Source organism: Pinus tabuliformis, chromosome Q (genome assembly GCF_031772625.1).
Source record: "Pinus tabuliformis cultivar Carrire ecotype Pingquan chromosome Q, CPIR1, whole genome shotgun sequence".
NCBI classification, from domain to species: domain Eukaryota; kingdom Viridiplantae; phylum Streptophyta; class Pinopsida; order Pinales; family Pinaceae; genus Pinus; species Pinus tabuliformis.
The window spans coordinates 659,621,377-659,649,103 of NC_142296.1; positions in this window are offsets into that span (position 1 = coordinate 659,621,377).

The window sequence follows — 27,727 nt, forward strand, 5'->3', positions numbered from 1 at the left end:
AACCATTGTGAATGCATTATCATCAGGTTTTGAGCCTTGATCGTGTTCTCATCATCACCTCCACTCTGTTTTAGCTAATCATTCGCCTCCATTTGATTATTTACCCCTTTTGAAGAATAGCTACGAAGAGTGATTCTGTTAACCATCCTTGTGACACTACCGTGATTGGAAAATTCCACACCTTACCTGGAATTAGCTGCTACCTGAAAATATCACTCGTTCCTCAAGAAGCGAGTCTCCTTTAAGCTCTTTTTATCTGACTCATAAAATATGAAAATATTGCTAAGCAGTTGGCCTCTCTAGCTCGTTAAAGCTACTGGGAGTGCTATCCCTCCTCTAGATTTTAATCTTTTTGGACCTGAGGGATTATTACACAAAAATATCGAGCACTTGTCTTGTTCGGCTCGTTAAAACTATCGAAAATTCATCCCTTTCATATTATTTTATACTTTTTCGGACTTAAGGGATTACATGACGAGAAGGATCACTGGAGTTTCCTTTCCGTCCCTTTTCAAAATTGAAAAATGACCAAGTTGTCTTTGTCGTTAAACTCGTTAAAACCAATAGCGACAAACTTGTCCATGCAGACAAGAACGAGTTTCACTGTCACTAGGCTCATTAAAACATAGCGACGGGTTTGCCCGAAGGGAAAATTATAGAACAAGCATATGTTATCCTCCTCAAGCTTGATAAAAATAAAGAGGTACTAGTCAGCAATGGTTGGGGAAAAATTGGGAAGAAAACTTGAAGAAACTTTATTGGTAGCGAGTCGCTCTTGAACATGACAGTTTTGCTCCATCACCATGATTGAGTCGGGTTGGGTTATTCCGTTCACCGGTCATATTACCATTGGTTCACCGTACCATCCATCTTTGGGGATAACGCTACGAATCCATTTCAGTGTCGTCGATATGTTCAAAAGAAGTCGACCGAGAATTCACCAACCCATCTTGTGCCTCATCCGCTGCAATACCTTTACGCTTCATTCTTTCGTGACCGCCACCCTGAACCCTGTATCATCAGATCGTTTTCACCTCCAAAAGTCATTTGCTCCGTTCCATTTCATGGATGTGGGATTCATTAAGGCCCTCCTACGACAGGTCACTTCTTGTCGACATCAGCTCATTATCCAAGAAGTCGACCTAGGAACAACCCTTTCAGTACTTTGAAGCTTACATGCCTCAATGGCAAGTTTCTCACTTTTGGCGACAGGTTTACATCAATGGCCTTCAACCGAGAGATTTTGCATGGTGTTCGACACTAAGTCCCACTTTCACACCACGCGAATTGTACTATCGTACCTTAAGGGTCATCATCATTATCGGTGATTCCTCTCATGCCTGTTAACAGCTTACATCATTGGCTAGTAATCAGGCGATGTCTTTCCATGTTCGACTCCATAACATTTTTCACATGGATCGACTTGTACTTCGGGCGAAGATTGGACGAGTTTGAAGACCTCGGATCTAGTTTCATCCATCCAGGCTGTGGTATATTTAGGAAAATAAAGATATCAAATGTACATCATTGCTGCACAGATGATCATCCGAATCAAAGGATTATGGCTCTATCAGAATCATCAATCTGCCACACAGACGATTTTCTATCCTATGTACATGAAAATGAATTTATAAAGCTGAGCATAGGAATGCCCACCTCAGCTAGATCATGAAAATGTTATGAAGATAATGTATTGTATTGTATCTTATTACAGGTCACCTTCCAGTTCGAAAAACCTCAGATCCTCATGATAAAGGATTTCACTCGACATCAAAAGATTAACGACCTCATGCTTTAGGGGGCAATTGTTATAGGCATTTTTGGGCACTGCAACCCCAATCATATATGTCCATAAACCAAGGGCTTCTGAGTCTCTAAAAGTGTTGTTTCGTGCCCTAAAGGAACAAGGTCAGCTGATTACATCATCTCCCAGAAGTTCTCCACAGAAAACTGCTTAGAACTGGTCAAAACTGGACCATACAGGTTGCTCAGTTCTAAGGGTGAGATGCATCTCACCTTCCCAGTGTAAAAGGTGTGGTGCATACTGGAAAGCCCTTCTGTAGGGTGCGATGGGTGAGAATGGACAAATGACAGAGACAGTTTGCGAGGTGGATGATCATGGAATCTTCCATAAACTTCTCCTATGACACTTGCCTCTCTGAATTCGCCCAGGGATGAGTAAGAGATCATCAATCTCCAAGTGGAATCAAGAACTATCAGAGAGAAGACACTAATCAAAATCCCAGAAGCTGACTCACCTCCCTGCAATCATCTATATATGGATCCCTCATCCTAGAGATCCAGAGGCTGGAATTTTGTATCTTGTAAGGAAGTGCTGTTGGTTTCCTGGTGGAATATCATAGTGTTGGGTGATCTAAGCTTTTCATGAGGAGAAGAAGGGCTTTCATGCTGCGAGGATGACACTGGGTCAGATCAATGGGTTGTAATCCTCTCTTCTAATCTTTACATCAATAAAGTTATTCAAGTTTTCCTCCACATTCTTGTATGTCTGATAGTATATGAATTTGTGTGGCCAATATATATATGGTCCTATAATCCTTATGATTGTAGATCTCTACACTTTGAAGGTATTGTGCTACTTTGACTTTACAAGTACTCTTTGAAGTGGAGTGGTCAAGGGAGAAGCGGCAAAGACCTGTCGGTGAGGAGAAGGAAAAAGCAAAGAACCGAGTGAAAGAGTGAAAGATCGAGGTTGGTATTCTTTGATCCTCTCCTATCTACTTCTCATAAAGGAAAACAAAAGTAACTTTAATCTGTTTGTTTCTAAGATAGCTACCCGTCTTAGTGGGACTAGCAGCTCAGCATAGACACTAGATTTCCCGATAACAAAATGGCGACTCCACTGGGGAGCGAATAGCTTGTTTGCTTGTTTATACTTGTTTGCTTTATAAACTTACATAAGGAGCCTGAAGTTAAGCCAGCTAGCCTTTGAACTACATTTGATATGCAACTGCAAAGTAGATCAATGTTGTGTCAATCTATCTCCATGTTTTGTTTATAAACTGAACAATCGATTTGCAAACATCCTAATTGCCCTAGTTGTTACACAAAAATATCATCACCATGATTATTTGCAGTCAGTATGGGTCTATCATCATTTGTACTATCCTCCTAAGCAAGTCTCAGACCTCAGCTCTTCAAGTCAAGCTTTGGAAATGAGAGAAAGACATTAAAAATCGATGAAACTCTGGTTCCGAACTTTCTCTCGCTGTCACCTGCGGTCCCGCACCTTCTGTTTACAAAAACTGCGGACCTGCCCGCTTTGTCCCTAAAGGTGTGGGTGCGGACCCCTGTGAAAGTCAAAAGGTGCAAGTTTTATCTTAAAAAACTCACTTTGGGTTAATTCTAGAGGATTCTAGAAGGAATTTTGACGTGGATTGTTCGCTCTGAAGTGGTTCATGCATCCCAAAAGAGAAGGAGCTAATCCCTTGATGAGAGGAGCTATCCCTTTGAAGGAGGGCTTTATCCCTTTGAAGGAGGACCTAGTAACCTCCCTCCATTGCACTATAAATTCAGGCATTGGGCTGGTTGCTGAAGAGGTTAGAAGCTGAACATTTTTGAGGGTAAATGTTGATGAAATCAAGACTTCCTAGTTGAGCTTAAGAGGAGAGATCACATACCTTTTTGGCTTCATTGGGGAGTGAGTGAAACTTGTCAAAGTAGAGGAGACTTCTTGCTAGACCCTGGGAGGAGCTTGTACAGCGTCAAGGCATAGGTTGTAAAGTTCTTCTTCTTTTGAATTAATACAATCAAACTCATTTTTCTCAACAAGTATCTCATGTTATTTGTTTCATGGACTCCTTGACTTTCATGTTAAATATGTTTTATGATATTGGCTTTTCAGGTGCTATTTAATTTGTTTGCCATGTTTGTGTTTGTAGATTTGCGACAAAGGAGCTCATTTGGATTGAAGGAGTGAGGGCATCCACAAACTTGCGTTGGACCTAAGGTAGGCCCTAAAAACACTTGTTTGCCATTGTTTTTAAAAGCATATTTAGAGAAAGATAGTGTCTGGTTGGTTTGCTTGTCATTAGGTCTTCTTTAGATTCTAGGAAGGTCTATCTTGTCCGCAAGATCGACTTATTCCGTGTGACACCAGTGGTGGCTCTAGTAACCTCATTAGATTAGCCCCTGTGATTTCTATTTACTGACTATCATTGGCTCAGCCTAAATCCCTAAACTAAGTTGCAAACTGTGACCAAGAACCAAGTTGAAGTCTCGTCCCTAGACCATCGCACTTTCTCCTCTTGGGAATCTGGATGCATCGCACCTCCTGTGTGAACTAGGTGCGCTGCATCACACTTTCCCTGTGTTGCAGGTGCACTGATCAGATAAGACCTCTTCTGCTTCCAAATTTTGGTTCCTTTGTTCACTCTCTCCAGCTTTATTGAGGAGTTTTGTTGTCTGTGATCAGTATACCACTGTGGAAACTCCCTTCCTTTGCATGATTCCACCTCCATAGCACAAAGAATTGTGAATATTTTTATGTATTGTGTGCCATTTACAGTTCTCTTTTACAAAAAGTAGCATAATCAAACTGTCGTCTTTTGATTTGGAAATGTCGCAAGTGTCGTTTTCAGTCAAAGAAAAGAATCCTATCATTCTTGATGGTTGATTATATAGTTACTCTTGTATTTGATTTGAATTAGTAGTTTTTCAAGTGTCGAAAGCAGTTTTCAATTCAAAGTTGCAAAGTGTCATCATTATCTTCCTTTCATTTTTGAAGAGAAATTTGTTAGTACTGTCGCTTTGAAAAGATAATTCAGATTTGTACTCAGCATTCTTTATGTCATTCACACATTAAGAAAGTGGAAAACAAATACATGCATGTGTATTTGCATTTAGACTGATTGTTCCTTTGATTTAGGATAGTGCATCTAGTGTGTGCTCTCTGCTCTATGTTGAAAGAATATCATCTCTCTTTCTTTAGTAGCTAAGATTTTCATTGCAAAAAGAAGATTAAACGATTGTTTATCATCTTAGATTGCATTTTAGGAATTATATATCTACATCACATAGTGAACCTGAAAGGCAAATTTCTTAATAAAGATCAACTATAAAATAAATTCAGTGAACATAAAAATGCTTTGGAACGTAACACACAACATCTAGAAGTCTAGGCTAGAGACGTATTCTGGCGTCGTAAAGCCTGGTAACTATCGCTTTCATCATAGGTTGGGTGATTCCTCCTCTTTGAGACGACAAGTTCCAGTACGAACTTGTGCTCCCACATACCGTCGAGTATATATGTGGAGACCACAATAGGCTATATCCCTTATCCATAGGAAGCCATGTCTGCCGACCTATCGATCGCAATGCACTGAACACATCATTCGGGAAGATTGACTGCCGTACCATAAAAAGTATTCTGCAATTTTGCGATTGGTTTGGTAATCCCTCTGTCTAGATTTCCAGAGTAGTCTCTTTCATCCTTTTCAGACTCCTTAAAGGAAAAGGCCCAACTGAGCACTTGTCACCTCGGGCTCATTCAAAATTGAAGGTGACTAGAGTCATCTTTTGTTTTTTCTCGACTCTTAAAAATTGAAAAAGTAGGTTGTGTCAAAGCGTCTAAAATTTATTTTAATCGGAATAACGTCACTGTTCCCTCGTTGGTCTTAGGTTGAGAAAATGGAGTCCACCAACCAAGGATTTCCCCTTGGAGGAAATCCTGGTCCTTTCTCCTCTTGGGGAGATGTTGGTGCACCTCATATGGCCACATTGTCACTTCCAGGATTGACGATTGGCTTGCCAATATGGCTCTTCTCAACCTCCGTCGTTCAAAATACCGTGATTCCTGAACAATCAAGTCAGCAACTAGATGATACTAGAGTTACCCCCCAACCTTCTACTTCGTCCGTTTCTCCCTCTCCTCCTTCCTCTTCGCTTGATGAAGCTGGTAAAGAAAAAAATCAAGTAACTAAGAAGGAGAAGAAGGGGAAGGAGAAGAAGGAAAAGAAGAAGAAGGAGCCAAAGGCAAAAAGGGGTAACCATGCATCATCTAGCGAAAATCCACACACGGCACCGTCCAGACCTAAATCTCCATGTGTCATTTGCAAAGGGTACCACTATCATCGAGATTGTCCTTGTATCCCCTAGATCTTAAGGGACTAGTCTCCTCATTTGCACAATCCGGTGTCATCAACCTATGACAATCATGTTGAAAGCACACCATCAACTAGTGAAAACAAAGTCTCTAGACAGAAAGGAAGATGTAAATTTCCTTGCAAACTGTGCGAAGGCAATCATGCCGTCCACCATTGTCCCTTCCTGGACGAAGCTAAAAGAGTCTTGGATAACCGTCCCGCTTCACCGCTGCGGCTTCCTCTTGGATACAAGAAACTCTTGCTAAGTCCATCGCTAGTTGAAAATCTGACCGACACAACTCTGTGGTCGATCGAAGCATCTATCATTGAAGATAAACCCGCTGAATCCATACCAGACGAAAGTAAAAAGGTTGAGGCGGCAGTTGACCCGGTCTTGTCTTCGGAAGGTCCATCTTCAGATGATACAATCACCAAAGAGAATGAGAACGACATTGTTCAAATTCTTTTCGTAAACACAGACTCCGATGAACATGGGGGAAATCTACCCATTCCTTTACCACAGGAAGTAAGTTCGTCAAAGTCATACCCGGCCGTTTATTCGGTCCCACCTCCGAGCAACCTAGTCGTTTCATTTGATTGGAATCTACTAGGCAGACCTCGTTTACTGGCTAGTGTACCATTCCGAATCATTGTTCAAACCTACAAAATGGTCATGGTCGGTACCATCATAGATGAGGGGGCTTCTGTGAGTATCCTTTCCTCAACTACTTGGAAAGTGCTTGGTTCGCCATCGCTTCTGCCTGAGATGCGGAATCTAACAGGCTTTGATAAAGGAACCAGTCGACCGTTAGGGATCCTTCCAAGTTTTCCTATAACCTTGAGAGGGAAAACCGTGTATCTGAACGTAATGGTAGTCCAAGGACCTTTAGATTATAATCTGCTCCTTGGGCGCGACTATATTTATAGCATGGGAGCCATTGTCTCCTCACTCTTTCGAGTAATGTGTTTTCCGCATGAAGGCCGAGTGGTCCAGCTCGTAGACCAGCTTTCGTTCCCTGGCTCACACATAGCTAATAGTCAAATACCATCCCTAAATGGTCTTTTCATGCAAGGAATGTCTCATCAATCTCCAGTTTGTCCACCTAAAGAACGCGAGTAATTTAGTGGCCATGACTGAAACCCAGGGGGCATGCACCCTGGTTTGCTTCGGCAGAAAAACTTCAGGTATAGGGTAGGTTTCCGCGGAGGATATATGACTAGTCTGACACACCCATCCATATAGGAAAATGGGATTAGACCGGAATAAGGTACCTCTGTTAGAAGGTAGGCCTTTCCCGATAGAACGAATGTTTTGTTTGCAAATTGAAGGGTAACCTAGAAAAGGTAGGCCTTTCCCGATAGAACAATTGTTTTGTCTGCAAATTGAGGGGTAACCTAGGAATCTCTACTTCGCTATACCTGGGGGCATGCAAACCTTTTGTGCGCAAGTGAAAAGTGACCAGCGTAACGCTAACTCCATAGTTTCGCTAACTTCAACTGCTTAAGTTGGGTGAGTGGTCGAATCGACTGTTCGCCTTCACAGGGGCCAAATGGCACTGGCGAAATAAAGGAAAAATTTTCCTACCCGACCTTAGTAGTTAACTAACCCCTAGGACAGTAGTTTGTCGTTCCTAGCTTGCATGCAAGAGGCAGTGGAGAAAAGTTTTGAATGGTGCAAGCTCCCTAAAAATTGAACCTATCGATGAGACATCCTTATTATACGCCTGGCACGAGCAGTTTTTATGTGAAGTTCAAGCTCGTTAAAAATTAAACCTAAGCAATGAGCAAATGTTTTCCCCAGATTTTAAGCTCATTAAAAAATGAACCAATTTCCGGTAAATAAACATTGTGAATGCATTATCATCAGCTTTTGAGCCTTGGTTGTGTTCTCATCATCACCTCCACTCTGTTTTAGCCAATCATTCGCCTCCATTTGATTGTTTACTCCTTCTGAGGAACAACTACGAAGAGTGATTCTGTTAGCTATCCTATTCTGTTAGGTTTTTCGAACTGGAAGGCGACCTGTAATAAGATACAATACAATACATTATCTTCATAACATTTTCATGATCTAGCTGATGTGGGCATTCCCATGCTCAGCTTTATAAATTCATTTTTATGTACATAGGATAGACAATCGTCTGTGTGGCAGACTGATGATTCTAATAGAGCCATCATCCTTTGATTCGAATGATCATCTGTGCAGCAATGATGTACATTCGATGTCTTTATTTTCTTGAATATATCGCAGCCCGGATGGATGAAACTAGATCCAGGGTCTTCAAACTTGTCCAATCTTCGCCCGAAGTACAAGTCGATCCATGTGAAAAATGTTCTGGAGTCGAACATGGAAAGACATCGCTTAATGACCAGCCAATGATGTAAGCTGTTAACAGGCGCGAGAGGAATCACCGATAATGATGATGACCCTCAAGGTACGACAATACAATTTGAGTGGTGTGAAAATGGGACTTGGCATCGAACACCACGCAAAATATCTCGGTCAAGGGCCATTGATGTAAACCTGTCGCCGAAAGTGAGAAACTTGCCATTGAGGCATGCAAGCTTCAAAGTACTGAAAGGGTTGTTCATAGGTCAACTTCTTGGATAATGAGCTGATGTCGACAGGAAGTGACCTGTCATAGGAGGGCCTTAATGAATCCCACATCTATGACACAGAACGGAGCAAATGACTTTTGGAGGTGAAAACGATCTGATGATACAGGGTTCAAGGTGGCGGTCATGAAAGAATGAAGCGTAAAGGTATTGGAGCGGATGAGACACAAGATGGGTTGGCGAATTCTCTGATCAACTTCTCTTGAACATATCGGTGACACTGAAATGGATTGGTAGCGTTAACCCCAAAGATGGATGGTATGGTGGACCAATGGTAATATGACCGGTGAATGGAATAACCAAACCCAACTCAATCATGGTGATGGAGTGAAAGTGTCATGTTCAAGAGCGACTCGGTACCAATAAAGTTCTTCAAGTTTTCTTCCCAATTTTTCCCCAGCCATTGCTGACCAGTACCTCTTTATTTTTATCAAGCTTGAGGAGGATAACATATGCTTGTTCTATAATTTTCCCTTCGGGCAAACCCGTCGCTATGTTTTAACGAGCCTAGCGACAGTGAAACTCATTCTTGTCTGCATGGACAAGTTTGTCGCTATTGGTTTTAATGAGTTTAATGACAAAGACAACTCGGTCCTTTTCCAATTTTAGAGAGTCTGAAAAGGGATGGAAAGAAGACTCCAATATTCCTTTTTCGTTATATAATCCCTTAAGTCCGAAAAAGTATAAAAAAATGCGAAAGGGATGACTTTTCGATAGTTTTAACGAGCCAAACAAGACAAATGCTCAATCTTTTTGTCTAATAATCCCTCATGTCCAAAAATATTAAAATCTAAAGGAGGGATAGCACTTCCCATCACTTTAATGAGCTGGAGAGGCCAATTGCTCGGCAATCTTTTCATATTTTACGAGTCAGATGAAAAGAGCTTAAAGGAGACTCATTTTTTGGGGAACGAGTGATGTTTTCAGATAGCATTTGGTTCCAGGTAAGGTTTGGAACTTTCCAATCATGACAGTGTAAAAAACTGGCTAATAGGATCACTCGTCGCAGCTGTTCCTCGAAAGGTGTAAAAAATCAAATGGAGGTGAATGATCAGCAACAACGTAGTGGAGGTGATGGTAAGAACACGACCAAGGCTCAAAAGCTGATGATAATGCATTCACAATGGTTATTTACCGGAGGTGGGTTCATTTTTTAATGAGCTTAAACTCTGGTGGAACATATGCTCATTGCTAGGTTTAATTTTTAACGAGCTTGAACTTCGTGTAAAACTTCTCGTTGCTAGGTTTATTTTTTAATGAGCTTGAACCATGCGACAACATATGCTCAGATTCGGTTTCATGTTTACACAAGCTTGAAATGAGAAACTATGCTTGTTATAAGTTCGCATGCCCCCAGCATAATGACGCAAATCGAGGTGCATGCCCCCCAAGCTTCATTGCATTCATCGTGGTGGTTGGAATGAAGGTTTACCTTTGAAATCTTTGAAAGACTCGACTTGGATTTTACGAGATCGTAATCAAAGACTCGATTTGGAAAGGGAGTTGTTTCATTTTTTTAATGAGGTTGACACAGTAAAATAACTATCCTCATAATCCACCATATTTACAGTATTTGATAGAAAATCAAAAACTGAAGGATGATTAAGGTTTCTGGAATAATCTTCGTGGTAATCCAGAAGATGGGAATGATGGTGGTAATCTTCCCATGGTGCCTCTCCTATCATCATTGACTGATTGATTCCTTCATCTGTAGAATCTACATGTGACCAAGGATCTGAAGAGGTGCCATATTCCTTAGACCTATCTATCCAAACACTCGATGAGCATTGATTTGGGTTTGCCCCTGAGGCCAAGAAAATTGATTGCTACAATATTTCTAAAATGGCGATGATCCATGCTAACAAAATGTTCAGGAATCTTCCGAATCTTTTAGATATAGAAGATATCATATTGTAGGTTTCCACCGTGGTCACTTCCGCCAAATTACTCGAAGGTGGTAGGGCGAAAGTACCCATTAAGGCAGTGTCCTTTAGGAGGCCTACTCCGACATTTTGAAGCGATTGAGAGCTTCCATGGATCATTGGAATGCTTCCCGTAACTTGTGAACTATTGGGGAGAAAGGTTTGTTGGTCGACGATTGTAATTCCTCCTTGAAAAGGAAATGCAATCTTCTTGAAGTATGTCGACACAACAGCGGCCATAGCATAAATCCAGGGCCTTCCCAGTAGGATGTTGTAATCGAGGTTTCCATCGACGACTTCAACATCAATTTCTACTATTTTTCCCCCTAGTTCCACTTGTAAGTTACTTAAAATCCTGTATGGAGTGTATGTTCGTCCATCAAATGCTTTTAATGTAGTCGACGATCTCATCAAGGATGGTGAGCCTAAAGTTTTCTAGCAACTCATTGACATAATACATGTAGATGCCCCCTCATCAATAATTGTTCAATGAATAGTTTTGTTGAGGGCTTTCACTTGAATGAGGAAAGTGAGTTGAGTTGGTAACTGAGGTTCATATCCTTTATGATTAAAGGCCACAAGATTGGAATCCGTTGGGTCAATCCCACCTATTGCTGATAATAGAGCCTGCTTTTGGGAGGGGCAATTTTGCAGTACTTCAAGTGTCGACATAGTGGACTGCGATTGGGCCAGGTCCTCTACTATATTATAATTCTGTCGATTATAATTAGCACGAGGATTAAATGTCGATTTGTGTACTACTCCCTTCGGCGGCTTTATCGTTAGTTCAGGAATGATGGGTGGCACAACTTCGGTCGAAGTTGTTGTCGAATTACTAGGTTGATCATTAGCCTTGTTGTCCGACAGCTGTGGATTCCCGTAATCTTTATTCCTTGTCGATATCAAAGCATCATTTTGTTGCTTCGAAACATACAACATTAGCACTTGGGACGGGGAAGCATTGTCACTAGCAACCAGATTTGTTCCTGGATTCGGAAACGGATCAATCAATACCGCCGAGGTTTTTGAATTCTTAAAGAATTTTCTAAGCTCGGCTTTATGTGGACAATATTTCATCCAATGATCCTCATCACATATGAAGCATGGATGACGTGGTTTCCTGTCTCCAGAAGGGTTTGCAGAAGATTTTTCAGGAGACGACTCCTGTTTTTTCTTCTTCCCTTTCTTTTTCTTCTTGCCCCCTGGTTGCTTTGGTTCTTTGCCTTTGTCAGTCGACACGGCATTTACCTCTGAGGCGAGAAGTTCCTCATTTGCATTTTGACTTGGAACCGTATGAGCCTTCTTTGATGTAGCTTTTACGGTTTTCGTGCTAGTTGCACCTATCACGCCATCGCCAGCATGAGAGTCTTTGCTTGATTTAGGAGGGGGAGGAATGAAGAATTCCGGTCTAGGAGCATCATGGATTTTATCGTAGAGCGTGGCAAAGTGAGTATATATCATGTCTAGATATTGCGCACGAGCAATGACTTGCTCTTCAATAACGATTCCTCCCTTTGCCACATCTTCCGTAATAGAAGGTAATAATTACTTAATAAACCATTCAGCTAGTAGCTGATCAGGAACATATGTTTTTACCATTCTACGAAGACGTCACCACTCATGAATATGATCAGATATGTGAGTGGCCGTTGTCTGTTTGAAATTGGTAAGAAGTTTTGTTCCTGTTTCGTACCTTATGGGTAACTGAAAATGGGTTAAAAAGGTTGTGGCTAGGGTGCTGAAGTTATCAAATGAAGCTCTAGGCAATTCGATATACCATTTTGCTGCCGGACCAGTTAACGTTTGCTAAAAAAGGTGAAGCCTAATCGAATCATCATTTAGAGTGTTAGATGAACACCACAGATGAAAGGTCATCACATGATTCGACGGGTCTTCACCCGAATTTCCATTAAATTTAGGAATATCCGACAGAAGTTTATGTGGAATCGCTGACCACCAAGGGGCATAAGCAATTGGATCGTTTGTCAGCCAATTTAGATCTGGTAACTCTAAAGTTGCCACGAAGGGCAACTGTTGATTTAGGTTCAGCGAAGCATACCCAGGATAAGATGGGATTGCCTGAGCAGTGGGTCTTTGCATACCAGCATAGTGCATTTGATGTTGATAACTTTGGTAAGGTTGATGGGCATAACCACTATGAAATGGTTGATGTTGACCGTTTTGAATATACGGCTGCCCATTACTTGCAAAGATTTGGTGCTTAGATCCTTGGTAAACTTGTTGGAATTGCGGTTGTTGATATTGCACCAGCCATGGTTGTGAAACCATTTGTTGTTGTCCAATACTGGCTGTTTGACCAAGATGAGAGGTGATGGTACCCATTTGAGCTTGGGTCACTCCAGTTAAGGAGCCACTAATCGACGATTTTGGTGGCGTCGTAGAGACAAGAGGCTATTGTATTACGACCTGAGAAGCTTTAGGTTGGGATAAAATAGGTAACGCTTGTACTTGCGAAACAATCACAATAGCCGGTGTAGTGGGGATATTTGACACAAGTAGAATTTGTTGCATTGAGTATACAACTCTTGGTTGTTGAGGCAGTATCGGCACCCAACCGCTAGATGTAATTCCAACATAACTTGAATTCTGTTGTCAACTCTCGTATGTTTGTTCTCCCAGAGGAGACAATGAAAGGGTATATTTCCCCCCATACGGCGGTAATCCAGTGCTCAAAGGAATGATTTTCCTTTGAGGACTAGACTGCCCAAATTGACTCTGCGAAGGATCAATTTGCTGAGACTCAACATAAGAGATTCCAGATATTATTCCAGACGAACAAATGGGAACAGACCATACTATTGAAATAGCCCCTAGATGGATTCCATCCAGCGATTGAGAGCTAGTTGGGATAGATGGTACGCCGACGAACATTGTTGGAGTAACAGCAGGAAGTTCTGCTGCTACTATGTCAGATGACATAGTCCTAGATCTCGACAATTGTTCAGACATATCTAGTCTATCCAAAAGATTTCCTAGCGACTCTACAGGAACCTTCGATGACGGGAGACTAATTTCTGACGAAGAAGGATATAGGGTGATCCCAACTCCAAAATGCAATGGAGGATCCTCCACAATCTCTTCTATAGCAATCAATCCAGGTGGAAGAGGTAGACCGTCAGGTCCGTAAAATATTTCCAGTGCCGAAGAAGGTATAGATTATGCAGCGAAGGATGTTTGGGGAATAACAACTTCCGAATCAGCTGTAGATGGAGCTAGTTCAGGAATAGAAGTGTTTACCGTCACACTAGGATCAGTTCTACTGTCCTCTTGTGGCTGCGGAACTTCTTCTGTAAAGGTAGGGATACCAGAAATGTTTGGAGTAACCAGAGTCTTTGAGGGTGTCGGAACACTTGTTCCAACCAAACCAGGGGATTTTGATCCGGTTAAATGTGTTCGCTTTGTCCGAAATAGTTTTGTTTCCAGATACAAAGACGGTTGACTCATAAGTCTCCACGAATGATGGGGTTTCGATTGACTTCCTCCACGATTACGGATTACTTGATCAACTAAAAATAAAGGGGAAAATGATTCCGAATTAAATGAATTTTAGATGCTTTGACACAACTTGCTTTTTCAATTTTTAAGAGTCGAGAAAAAACAAAAGATGACTCTAGTCGCCTTTGATTTTTAATGAGCCTGAAGTGACAAGTGCTCAGATGGACCTTTTCCTTTAAGGAGTCTGAAAAGGAATGAAAGAGACTACTCTAGAAATCTAGACAGAGGGATTACCAAACCAATCGCAAAACTGCAGAATACTTTTTATGGTACAGCAATCAATCTTCCCGAATTTTGTGTTCACTGCATTACGATCGATAGGGTGGCAGACAGGGCTTCCTATGGATAAAGGATATAGCCTATTGTGGTCTCCCAATATATACTCGACGGTACATGGGAGCACAAGTCTGCACTGGAACTTGTCGTCTCAAAGAGGAGGAATCACCCAACCAACAATGAAAGCGATAGTTACCAGGCTTTACGACGCCAGAATACATCTCTAGCCTAGACTTCTAGACGTTGTGCGTTAGGTTCCAAAGCATTTTTATGTTCATTGAATTTATTTTACAGTTGATCTTTCTTAAGAAATTTGACTTTCAGGTTCACCATGTGATGTAGATATATAATTCCTAAAATGAAATCTAACATGATAAACAATCGTTTAATCTTATTTTTGCAATGAAAATCCTAGCTACTAAAGAAAGAGAGATGATATTCTTTCAACATAGAGCAGAGAGCACACACTAGATGCACTGTCCTAAATCAAACCAACAAGCAGTCTAAATGCAAATGCACATGCATGTATTTGTTTTCTGCTTTCTTAATGTGTGAATGACATAAAGAATGTTAAGTACAAATCTGAATTATCTTTTCAAAGCGACAGTACTAACAAATTTCTCTTCAAAAACGAAAGGAAGATAATGATGACACTTTGCGACTTTGAATTGAAAACTGCTTTTGACACTTGAAAAACTACTAATTCAAATCAAATATAAGAGTAACTATATAATCGACCATCAAGAACGATAGGATTCTTTTCTTTAACTGAAAATGACACTTGCGACACTTCAAAATCAAAAGACGACAGTTTGATTACACTACTTTTTCTAAAAGGAACTTTAAATGGCACACAATACATAAAAACATTCACAATTCTTTGTACTATGGAGGCAGAATCATGAAAAGGAAGGGAGTTTCCATAGTGGTATATTGATCATAGAAAGCAAAACTCCTGAATAAAGCTGAAGAGAGTGAACAAAGAAACCAAAATCTGGAAGCAGAAGAGGTCTTATCTGATCAACGCACCTGCAACACAGGGAAAGTGCGATACAGCGCACCTACTGCACACAGGAGGTGCGATGCATACAGATTCCCAAGAGGAGAAAGTGCGATGGTCCAAGGACGAGACTTCAACTTGGTTCTTGGTCAAAGTTTGCAACTTAGTTCAGGGATTTAGGCCAAGCTAATGATAGTCAGTAAATAGAAATCACAGGGGCTGATCTAATGAGGTTACTAGAGCCACCACTAGGGTAATTAAGATGTTTGCAAATCGATTGTTCAGTTTATAAACAAAACCTGGAGATAGACTGAAGCAGCATTGATCTACTTTTCACTTACATAGCAAATGCAGTTCGAAGGCTAGCTAGCTTAACTTCAGGCTTCGTCTGTAAGTTTATAAAGGTAACAAGTATAAACAAGAAAACAATCTATTCGCTCCCCAGTGGAGTCGTCATTTTGTTATCGGGAAATCTAGTGTCTATGTAGAGCTGCTAGTCCCACTAAGATAGGTACCTATCTTAGAAACAAACAAATTAAAGTTAGTTTGAGAAGTAGATAGGAGAGGATCAAAGAATACCAACCTCGATCTTTTGCTCGGTTCTTTGCTTGTTCCTTCTCCTCACCGACAGGTCTTTGCTGCTTCTCCCTTGACCACTCCGCTTCAAAGAGTACCTGTAAAGTCAAAGCAGCACAATACCTTCAAAGTGCAGAGATCTACAATCATAAGCAATATAGGACCAGATATATATTGACCACACAAATGCATATACTATCAGACATATAAGAATGTGGATGAAAACTTGAATAGCTTTATTGATGTAAAGATTAGAAGAGAGGATTACAACCCATTGATCTGACCCAGTGTCATCCTCCCAGCATGAAAGCCCTTCTTCACCTCATGAAAAGCTTAGATCACCCAACACTTTGATATTCCACCAGGAAACCAACACCACTTCCTTACAAGATACAAAATTCCAGCCTCTGGATCACTGGGATGAGGGATCCATATATAGATGATTGTAGGGAGGTGAGTTAGCTTCTGGGATTTTGATTAGTGTCTTCTCTCTGATAGTTCTTGATTCCACTTGGAGATTGATGATCTCTTACTCATCCCTGGGCGAATTTAGAGAGGCAAGTGTCACAGGAGATGTTTCTAGAAGATTCCATGATCATCCACCTCGCAAACTGTCTCTACCATTTGTTCATTCTCACCCATCGCACCCTACAGAAGGGCTTTCCAGTATGCATCGCACCTTTTACATTGGGCAGGTGAGATGCATCATACCCTTAGCACTGAGCAACCTGTATGGTCCAGTTTTGACCAGTTCTGAGCATTTTTCTGTGTATAACTTCTGGGAGATGATGTAATCAGCTGACCTTGTTCCTTTAGGGCATGAAACAACACTTTTAGGGACTCAAAAGCCCTTGGTTTATGGACATATATGATTGGGGTTGAAGTGCCCAAAAATGTCTATAACACATATGATAAGGAATTGTATGCATTAGTACAGAGTGTGAAAAAGTGGAAACATTACTTAATGGGCAAGGAAACAATTATACATACTGATCATCAACCACTTCAATATCTACACTCCCAAACTAAGTTGCAGCAATCAAGACACTAAAGATGGATGGGGTTCCTACAATAGTTTCATTTATTCATTAGATATAAAAAGGGCATACATAATAAAGTTGCAGATATGTTATCTAGACCCATTATAAATGCATCTACTATACTTAAGCATAATTCTGTATTGCATGAGAGCTACATTGAACAATATGCTCAAGATATAGACTTTAAAGATGTATATGCAACTTTAAGTCAAGGCAAATGAGTAGAAGAATTGGATTATCACATTAAGGACCAACTCTTGTATCATTGTGGGAAGCTATGCATTCCACAAACTGAAAGAGTAAAGATAATACGAGAGGCACACACTTCTCTAATATCAGGTCACTTTGGGGTAAGTAAAACAGTTGCACAACTGCAAAGATTTTGTTATTGGCCAAAAATGAACGAGACAATTTCTAGATATGTAAGAGGGTGTACTATGTGTGCTAAAAGCAAGCCCAACAATAGGAAACTAGGCTTGTACACTCCATTTCCACTTCCTTCTCATCCTTGGGAAAGTGTTTCCATGGACTTTGTTGGAGGAATGCCTAAGTCTAGGAAATGTCATGATTATCTATATGTTGTTGTGGATAGGTTCAGCAAAATGTGTATTTTGATACCTTGTAATAAACAGATTACAAATGAACAAAATGCAAACTTATTCTTTCAGCATGTATGGGTTAATTTTGGATTACCCACTTCCATTATATCTGATCGAGACACCCAATTTGTGGGGAAGTTTTGGTCAGGTCTGTGGGAACTGATGGACACCAAACTAAAGAAAAGCACAGCCTTCCATCCACAAATCGATGGCCAGACAGAAGTAGTCAACAGGACATTGATCCAGTTTCTTAGGGGAATTTGCAACAAGCATCCCAAGCTTTGGGATGAACATTTGTGTTATGTGTAGCATGCTTACAACCGAGCCAAACATTCTTCCACACAGAGATCTCCTTTTGAGACCTATTTTGGTTTCACACCAAGGTCTCCCTTGGATTTTGTCTTTGGTAAGGACACAGCATTTGATGGACACAGTGATGTGGACGAGGCAACTAGGTTCATTGAAAAAATCCAGGAGATCCATCAGGTAGTACAGGAACAGCTGGAAAAGAGCCAGGCCAAATACAAGGCAAGGCATGACAAGCATTAGATGGAGCATATTTTCAAAGTTGGTGATCAAGTCTGGCTATATATCAGTAAAGATAGGATGCAAGGTCAAGGTAAAAATCTAAAACCAATAAGGTATGGACCTTTCAGGATCCTTGAGAAAATTGGTGAGAATGCATTTTGCCTTGATTTACCAGCTTACATGCACATCTACTCAGTCGTTAATGCAGACAACTTGAGACTATTTGAACCTTCATTAATAGAAGATCTTGAAGAGCAGAGCTAATTGGCTTCTATTGATGACCTATCACCTAGATATCTTAATGAATTGTAGGAAGACACAGTTCTAGATAGGAAGGTGAGAACGATGAGTAGAGGAGATGTTGAGTACCTCAGAATTGGACTCAAGGGTTCAAAGCCAAGCAATGCAAAATGGATAGAGATTGGACAGGTGAGAAAGTTGTATCCTCACTTAGTCAATGCTTGAAAACCAACTTTTGGTGGTCCAAAAGATTTTTTCAGTGGGAAGGCCGTGATCCGAATTGGATCCTCAAGCAATTCCATGACTGTTCAAAATGAACGACAGTGTTAAAATTGGAAACCAGGGAAAAACTTCATGTGGGTCATCTTATTCATGGCTAATAATATTTTTATTAGATTCCTCTCGTCGAGAGGTGTAGGATTGATATAAAGATCATCCAATTCCGATAAGTATTCATGGAGATATGAATTTATTTTGATTATGGAATTATTATCAAGCCGACCTACAACTCATGTAGGCTTAGAAGCCCAACAATTGCATCTATTCACCCACCAACGTTGTGTATAAATATAAGAGGAATTTTCCTCATTTGGACTCACTCATCTCATCACATCTCTCTCTCTCTGTCACCCGGAATCAGTCAAAAGTGCGGACACAACCGACCTTCCTAGAAGTCTAAGACATTCTAATGACAAACAAAACAAACTGGAGCTATCCTTCTCTAAACATGCATTATGATATGAGAAATCAAGTGTTTCGTTCTTACCTTTGTCCAAACGCTGTTGTAGAAGTCCAAGCTTTGTTGATCTGGATGAGTTCCTCCTTTTCTCCAAAACCTGCAATCACCAACAGTCAAACAATTAAATAGCACCTGATTATAACATAAAACAAAGCATATTCAACATATAGACCAAGGAGTACATGAAATAACCCATAAACAACAAGTTATTGAGAAGAATGGACCAATTTGCATTAAAGGTAATCAAAAGGAACCATTACAACCTGAGCCTTGGTGTTTTGCAAGCTCCTTCCAGGGTCCTCAAGAGTCTTCCTCTACTTTGACAAAGCTCACCCACTTCCAAATAGAACAAGCAAAGATGGCAATCTCTCCTCACAAGCTTCTAAATGGGAGTCCTAATTCCTGCAGCATTTACCCTTAGAAATGTATAGCTTTCAACCTTTCCTCCCTCTGGCTCAATGTCTTTATTTATAGTGCTGTAAAGAGGTTATTCAGGTCCACCATCAATGGGATAATCCCCCTCTTTGGGTGGGATAGCTCCCTTATTGATGGGATAAGTTCCCCCTTAATAGAGATACATGAACCAACTGGAGGCGCATCCAATTCATCAAACCGACCTCTAGAAAGTTCTAGAAGTAACCACAAGTAACTTTTTAAGATGAAACTCGCGCATTTTGCCTTTTACAGAAGGACGCACCTATCCCTTAACATACAGAGCGTCCAAAGACGCACCTTTTGTGAACATGGTCAGCGTCCCCGCAGGTGAGGCTAGAGAGAACCTGCGACCCCAGAGATAAACATATTTTTTACAAGAATTTCTCTCTTCTTTGAGTTTGAGATGGATAACAGAGGCATAAGACTTGCCTAAGAGGGTAGCATGACTGTTGAGTTGAGCCATACTAACTGTAAGTGGTCATGGTGACATTTTTTAGTGTAACAGATTGCCCCCTAAAGTGCGAAGCCTGGAATAGATTTAGGGTTTTGTAATTCTAGGAAGGGTGAAGCGCTTTATCATTTCAAGGATTGTCTCGTGGATGGCCTGGTTGGAACCTGCAATTTTCAACACAAAATACATGGATAAGATTATATCATCACTGAGGTAGGCATTCCCATACTCAGATTCAAAACTTTAACTAATGGACTAACTATTCTGATACAGGAATGATCTTGCAGTACATCATTTTTATAGACTTTTGTAGACACAGTATGGATGCAGCCATCTATTTATGATTAGTCTTCATAGATAATGAATACAAAACTCCTCGCAGCCTGGATGGTAGAAACTAGATCCAGGGTCTTCACTTCTACTTCCCGAATTGGTACGATTCTAGCCATGTGATTAAATGATTCGATGTCGAACATGTTAGAAACCACTTGATTACCAGTCGATGATGTAAACTGTTAACAAGCGTGAGAGAAACCACCAGTAATGTCAATGGTTCTCAAAGTACCAAGCACAACCCGTGAAATGTGAATAGATGTTTTGATGTCGAACACTTCACGGAATCCTTTGATCGAAAGTCAATGATGTAAACTGTCGTCAAAGGCGAGAAACCTGCCATTGATGCATGTAGACTTCAAGGTGCTGTCGATTCCTAAGTCATCTTTCTAGATAAAGTGTCGATGTCGATAGAAAGCGACCCGTTGCAGGCAAGCCCACAACACGAAATCATTGTTCAAGTTGAAGAAATGTTGCTGTAAGGACTGACTCAGGGATGGTCAAATGGATGACAAGTATTTTGCAGATGAAAGTTTTGCTTACAGACCTCTTGAACACATAACGACACGACAGACGGCTTGGTGACGAATAACTCAAAGTTAATCCCCGGAACTCGGTTAAAGACTTTCAAAGTGGTTTGATCAACTGTGAGGTAAAAGATTTCCCAACCCAGGTGAATGAAAAAGTGTCGTGTTCAAGAGTGGTAATAAAGTTTCTTCTGAGACAAAAGGTAACAAACAGGTTCATTCTTCTCTCTTTTCCCCCACCATTTCTGGCAAGTACCTCTTTATTTTTAACAAGCTTGAGGAGGATAACATATGCTTGATTATAAGCTCATCCTTCGGATGAGTCCAACCTAGTTTTGATTCGAACCCTAGGAAGGAGTGGTTCGTTCCTGTTTGTAATTGAACAGGTCCTTTACTGTGAAATGTTTAACGAGCCCAGTACAGGAGAAACTCGGTGTTTTTCAATTTTAGAGAGTCTGAAAAACTTAAGAAGACTCCAAGTTGAACTTTTTCGTACATTTGTGTCCCTCAAGCCCGAAAAAGTATAAAATAATACCTGGGGGAACTGCTTGATCTTGCGACCAAGGAGTACTTTCATAATTAGTGCCACTGACCTGAAAAGTAAAAAGCGATCAAGGACACGTCGTTTTATTTCCGTATCGAGTTTGAAACGACAAAAACCCGGCAATCTTTTCCTGATTTTACGGTCAGAAAAGAGCTATAAGGGGACCGTCTTTTAATTCCGTTTTAACGAGTGTAAAAGAAACGCTCGGCAATCTTTTCATATTTTAGGAGTCAGAAAAGGGCTTAAAAGATGACTCTGAGGTTTCACTTTTTCGTAAGTTTTAACGAGTTCGAAAAAGGGATAAAAATGTACTCATGGTTTTCATTTTTTCGTAAGTTTTAATGAGTTCGAAAAAATGATAAAAAAAATGTACTCATATGGCCGACTTTCAATTTAATTTACGAGCAGGAAAAGATGGAAAGAACTCGGCATTTTCATTTGTTTTACAAGAATGAAAAATAGTAAAATAATCTCGAGATTTTCATGAGTTTAACGAGTCTTGAAAATAACTGAAATTGACTCGAGATAGGTTTCATTTTTACAAAAGCTTGAAACAGACAAAAACTATGCTTCAAAGTAGTTTCATTTTTACACAAGCTTGAAACAGAGAAAAAACTATGCTTGATGCCCCCTAAGCTTAACTGCTAGAGGGCATGCCCCCCAGCTTCATTTCATTCAACCAGTTGGATGAAATGAAGGTTCATGAACGAGATCATTTGAAAGACTCGACCTAAAACTATAAGAAAATTACGCAAAAACTGAAATAACTAACCTAAAAACTTAACATTTATGAGATCTAGTCAATCTCTCGACTCAAGTAGAGGAGGATTTGTTTCATTTTTTAATGAGCTTGACACAGGAAAAGAACTATGCTCGGATTCGGTTTCATGTTTACGCAAGCTTGAAACGAAAAACTATGCTTGTTATAAGTCACATGCCCCCAGCATAATGACGCAAAACGAGGTACATGCCCCCCAAGCTTCATTGCATTCAATGAGGTGGATGGAATGAAGCTTTACTTTCAAGATCTTGGAAAGACTCGTGGGAGTTGTTTCATTTTTAAACGAGCTTGACACAAGATAAGGAACTATGCTCATAACTACTCTCTACAATCTATCTAACAAAAACTCTACTCTAAAAACCTTGATTCATTTTTTAACGAGCTTGACACAAGATAAGGAACTATGCTCTAAAATCCTTGATTCATTTTTTAATGAGCTTGACACAAGATAAGGAACTATGCTCATGACTACGCTCTACAATCTACCTATTTAACCTACCCTTGTTTCATTTTTTAAAGAGCTTGACACAAGACAAGGAACTATGCTCAAGAAGTTCACATGCCCCTAGCATAATGATGCAAAGCAAGGTACATGCCCCCCAGGCTTCATTGCATTCAACCGGCTGGATGAAATGAAGGTTTACTTTCAATATTTAACTTGAAAAGGGAGTTGTTTCATTTTTAAGGAGGTTGACACAAGAAAAGAACTATCCTCATACCTGATTCATTTTTTAACGAGGTTGACTCAGTAACAGGAACTATCCTCATACCTGATTCATTTTTTAACGAGGTTGACTCAGTAACAGGAACTATCCTCAAACCCTACTTGCTACAATCTACCTACGTAACCTAAAATCTAGCTGATTCATTTTTTAATGAGGTTGACTCAGTAAACGAACTATCCTCATGCTAGCCTGTTTCATTTTTTAACGAGGCTGATACAGGAAAAAACTATCCTCGTCCCTGATTCATTTTTTAATGAGGTTGGCTCAGTAAAAAGAACTATCCTCTGACCAACTGATTCATTTTTTAACGAGGTTGACACAGTAAAAGGAACTTTCCTCGTACCATCCAGTTTCATTTTTTAACGAGGTTGAGAGAGGAACAAACTATCCTCGTTATAGCCTATTTCATTTTTTAACGAGGTTGATACAGGAAAAACTATCCTCGCTACATTGATCATGGCTTCCAACTGGAAGAAAGACATGTCAATGGACACACCTTGATCATGGCTTCCAAGAGGTCTTCATCAGAAGGAAGAATAGTTCTCTGGAAGGAACACATGTCAAGGGACTCAAAAGGGATAAGAACATCGTGTTCAAGTAATCCCATAGAGTTTTCCATGTCAATTACCGGATCTAAATCAACAGTGAGAGGCTCACTTACATCGGTAACTGAAAACATGGGACCAGTTGCCACATAATTAACCCGTGGCGGGGTAGATACCACTTGAGAATCAGGAACATTTAGGGTTGTCATATTATTGGTAGTTGAAACAAGACTAGGGAACGAAAGCTGGTCTACAGTCACAATACTGCCATTGTGAGGGAAAGACATCACGCGAAAGAGTGTCGATACGACAGCTTTCATTGCATAAACATAGTCTCGCCCAAGGAGTAAATTGAAATCCAAGGGGCCTCGAACTACCAAAAGATCAATACAGACAGTTTTACCTTCCAAGGTAATAGTAAACTTAGGAAGGATCCCTAAAGGTTCACTAATGGTTCTGTTAAAAGCTTTCAGATTCTGCGTAATAGGCGCAAGCTGAGGGGAACCCAAAGCTTTCCAAACAGTTGAGGATAAAATACTAACAGAAGCACCTTCATCTACCTGAGTACGATGTATGTGCCTACCACCCGCCTTGACAATGATTTGGAAAGGGATGGAGGAAGGAAGACGAGGTTCTGTCAGTCTATTCCAATCAAAGGAAAAGACCTCAGTACTTGGAGGGGGTTCTGTAGAAATAGGTGAAATGCCCCCCGGCATAGAAGAATCCGATGTAACAAGAAGAACATCAGCGGTATGAAATTTACTCTCGAAAGGGAGAGTGTGATCGACCGAATGTGAAATTGAATCGACCACTTGATCAACTAATTGATCATCAACCTGAGTGACATGAGTTTCACTCTCCAATGGAAGAGTGTGATTGACTGTACTTGAATTTAGATCAATCACTCCGTCAGTTGATGGCAGGTTGGGAGAAAGTTTACGGTAACCAGTTGGAAATTCTTGCTGTGGAACAGTAAGTTTTTCCAACAATGTTGAGGCTTCATCCATGTGAGGGCAAACGTGAGTTTGATGACTCCCTTTGCATAACTTACAAGGAAACCTAACTTTATCCTTTTTCCCAGGAACCTGACTATCACTGGTTGATGGATCAATGGAAAGTTGATGAGATTTTTCTGACCATACTTCCAAGACCTTTGGAATACCAGGACAATTGACAAGGAAGTGGTCACCCTTACAAAGCCTGCAAGGGTATTTGGGTTTACGATGCATGTCGGAATTTTCCTTAACACAACTAACACTTACAGCCATGGTTGGTTGGTTGACTTCTTTCTTATCTTGCTTCTTCTTCTTCTTCTTCTTCTTCCCTTTCTTCTTCTTCTTAACCTCCTGGTTACTAGCATCAAGGCTTTTACCAGGCGAAGAGCAAGAAATGGAGGAAGAAAAATTAGGCGAAGAAGGTAAAGGGTCAACAGAAGGTTGGTGATGTTGAGATGGTGAACTCTGTTGAGGTGAAGCATCCGGTTGAGGTGGAACAATTGGAGTACTTTGGGCCAACGAAGTTGAAAATAACCATATCGGTAAACCTATTGTAAATCCAGGTAATGACAAAGTAGCCATATAAGGAGGACCAACATTTCCAAAGTAAGGAAAAGTACTAGGATTCTCATTAGGAGGGGTTCCTAGGTTGATAAATTCCGGAACATTTGCCATTATATTCAACTTCTGTGAATTTTATTAAAAATTTAAAACTAAAATTAACAATTCACAATTCACACCTAACAATTAAAATTCACAATTCACACCTATGGTCTCTAAAAGTAAAAACAAACAAATTAACACGCGCTATCAAATCTAGGAGTCAAACCATACACAAACAGTAGCCTTCCGGACCGAAAACACTAGTTGGTGATGAAATCCAACATCGCAGAATTCAGTACAGAAGTGGTGGGTGGAACAGTTACCCCGGCAACCTGCTTAATGAATAGACCGGACCAAGTTCCTCCACTTTAACCGTCTCGAGTGAAGTGAACCCCCCGGAAAATCCAAGTGAGTATAACCGACGTCTGCTCCAGGTACAGTGGGATCTTCCCTCCACCGTCACCTTGGATAGAATCCTAAAGATTATGGTCACTAAGGTTACCAATGGCCACAAGTACACCTGGGGGAACAGTCTAAACTCCGACAGCACGCAAGGGCAGAGTAGCAAGCTCAATCCCCTTACCGGCTCCTTGACAGTAATCCAAGGTTTACCGATAAGTGACCCCTGGCTCCTCGACAATGGTTAATCCGAGGTTTACCGTTTGTAATACGTGCGTGTCTGGCGTCTTTCCCAACGAGGGAGGATGGATCCCCTCACTGGTTCGGACACGAGCTCGTGCTTCTCCTTTAAGAGGAGCTTTCCCAGAGTGTAAATGTAACAATTGGATTTGATTCTATCACAAGATCAGCTACTTGTTTGGTTTTGCTGTCTTGGAGAGTTAAGTACTCACCTACTCCAAGACACTAGCCTAAGCTATGTTGGTGCTTCAGAGCCCTAGAAATGTAAAAATTACTAGATGAATTTTAATTAAGCGCTGTGTTATTAAGGCTGTTATTACTCAAATGGGTAAATGGATACGAAACCAATGGTGTTATGACCCGACTCAACTGAATGCAATCGAATATGATAATGTAATCTTTTCAATTCGATGAATCCTAACTAAAGTAAGGAGAGAGTTTCCATTCACTTCCAACAATGCAAAAAATTGATCACTAAGAGAAAATATAACAAATTCTCTAATGCACTAATTTTATCAAGAAAAACTAATGCAAATCAATTCCAAACCATTTTTTCATTTTTATTTTTATGCAAATTCAAATCAAAGAAAACTGATCTAAATCTACAATTGATTTTTCAGAATGTAAACTATGCAATTGTAATCTATGCACAATTCACTTGAAAAGTATGCAAATGTAATCTATGCACATTTTTCATTCATATTCCGAAAAGGAGAATTCTAATTATGCAAATGTGATCTATGCAAGAGAATTCTCAAACACAAGATGATTCTAATGTGATCTAAGAACCAATCAAGTGCAAGTCGAGAAAATTGGGTGAGAGTTCCAAAGATCAAAATATAAAAACACTCAAAGGCGATTAACACTCATACGCAATTTAGCGAATGAGGGGGAAATTTTTTTGCAAAAACAGAAGCAAAAAGATGCAAAATTGTGAAAGGACTGAGACAAACCTCCAAGTAATGACCAAAGGAAATCAAATTAAGAATTTCTCAAAAAAGAGACTCAAAACACCCAATTGATGAAAGCTTAAAACAGGAATGCTAATGAAACAAGTTCAGGTGAAGATTCTTGGCAAGGGACTAATGAATCTGGGCAGAAAAAACTAAGAAAAAACAAAATCTAAGAGCAAAAAGTGTAAAAAATGGAATTTTCTTAAATTTTGGCAGGGGACGCAGGCAACCCGTTAGCACAGGTGCGGGCCCGCTCTGTGCACGCAGCAAAAGTGCGTCCAGGGACGCACTGTGCAGCACTCAGAGGGTGCGTCCTACTGAAAAACTCAAGAAAAACCAAAATAAAACTAATCCTAAGCTAACCCACCCAGAGACAGAATCACAGAGCCAAAACCAGAAAAATAAACCAATTTTCTCAAAGCAAAGTTCACACAAAGGAAAAGACTTTTCTCATCAATGGAATCCCCAGCGGAGTCGCCAATTTGTCACCCGGAATCAGTCAAAAGTGCGGACACAACCGACCTTCCTAGAAGTCTAAGACATTCTAATGACAAACAAAACAAACTGGAGCTATCCTTCTCTAAACATGCATTATGATATGAGAAATCAAGTGTTTCGTTCTTACCTTTGTCCAAACGCTGTTGTAGAAGTCCAAGCTTTGTTGATCTGGATGAGTTCCTCCTTTTCTCCAAAACCTGCAATCACCAACAGTCAAACAATTAAATAGCACCTGATTATAACATAAAACAAAGCATATTCAACATATAGACCAAGGAGTACATGAAATAACCCATAAACAACAAGTTATTGAGAAGAATGGACCAATTTGCATTAAAGGTAATCAAAAGGAACCATTACAACCTGAGCCTTGGTGTTGTGCAAGCTCCTTCCAGGGTCCTCAAGAGTCTTCCTCTACTTTGACAAAGCTCACCCACTTCCAAATAGAACAAGCAAAGATGGCAATCTCTCCTCACAAGCTTCTAAATGGGAGTCCTAATTCCTGCAGCATTTACCCTTAGAAATGTATAGCTTTCAACCTT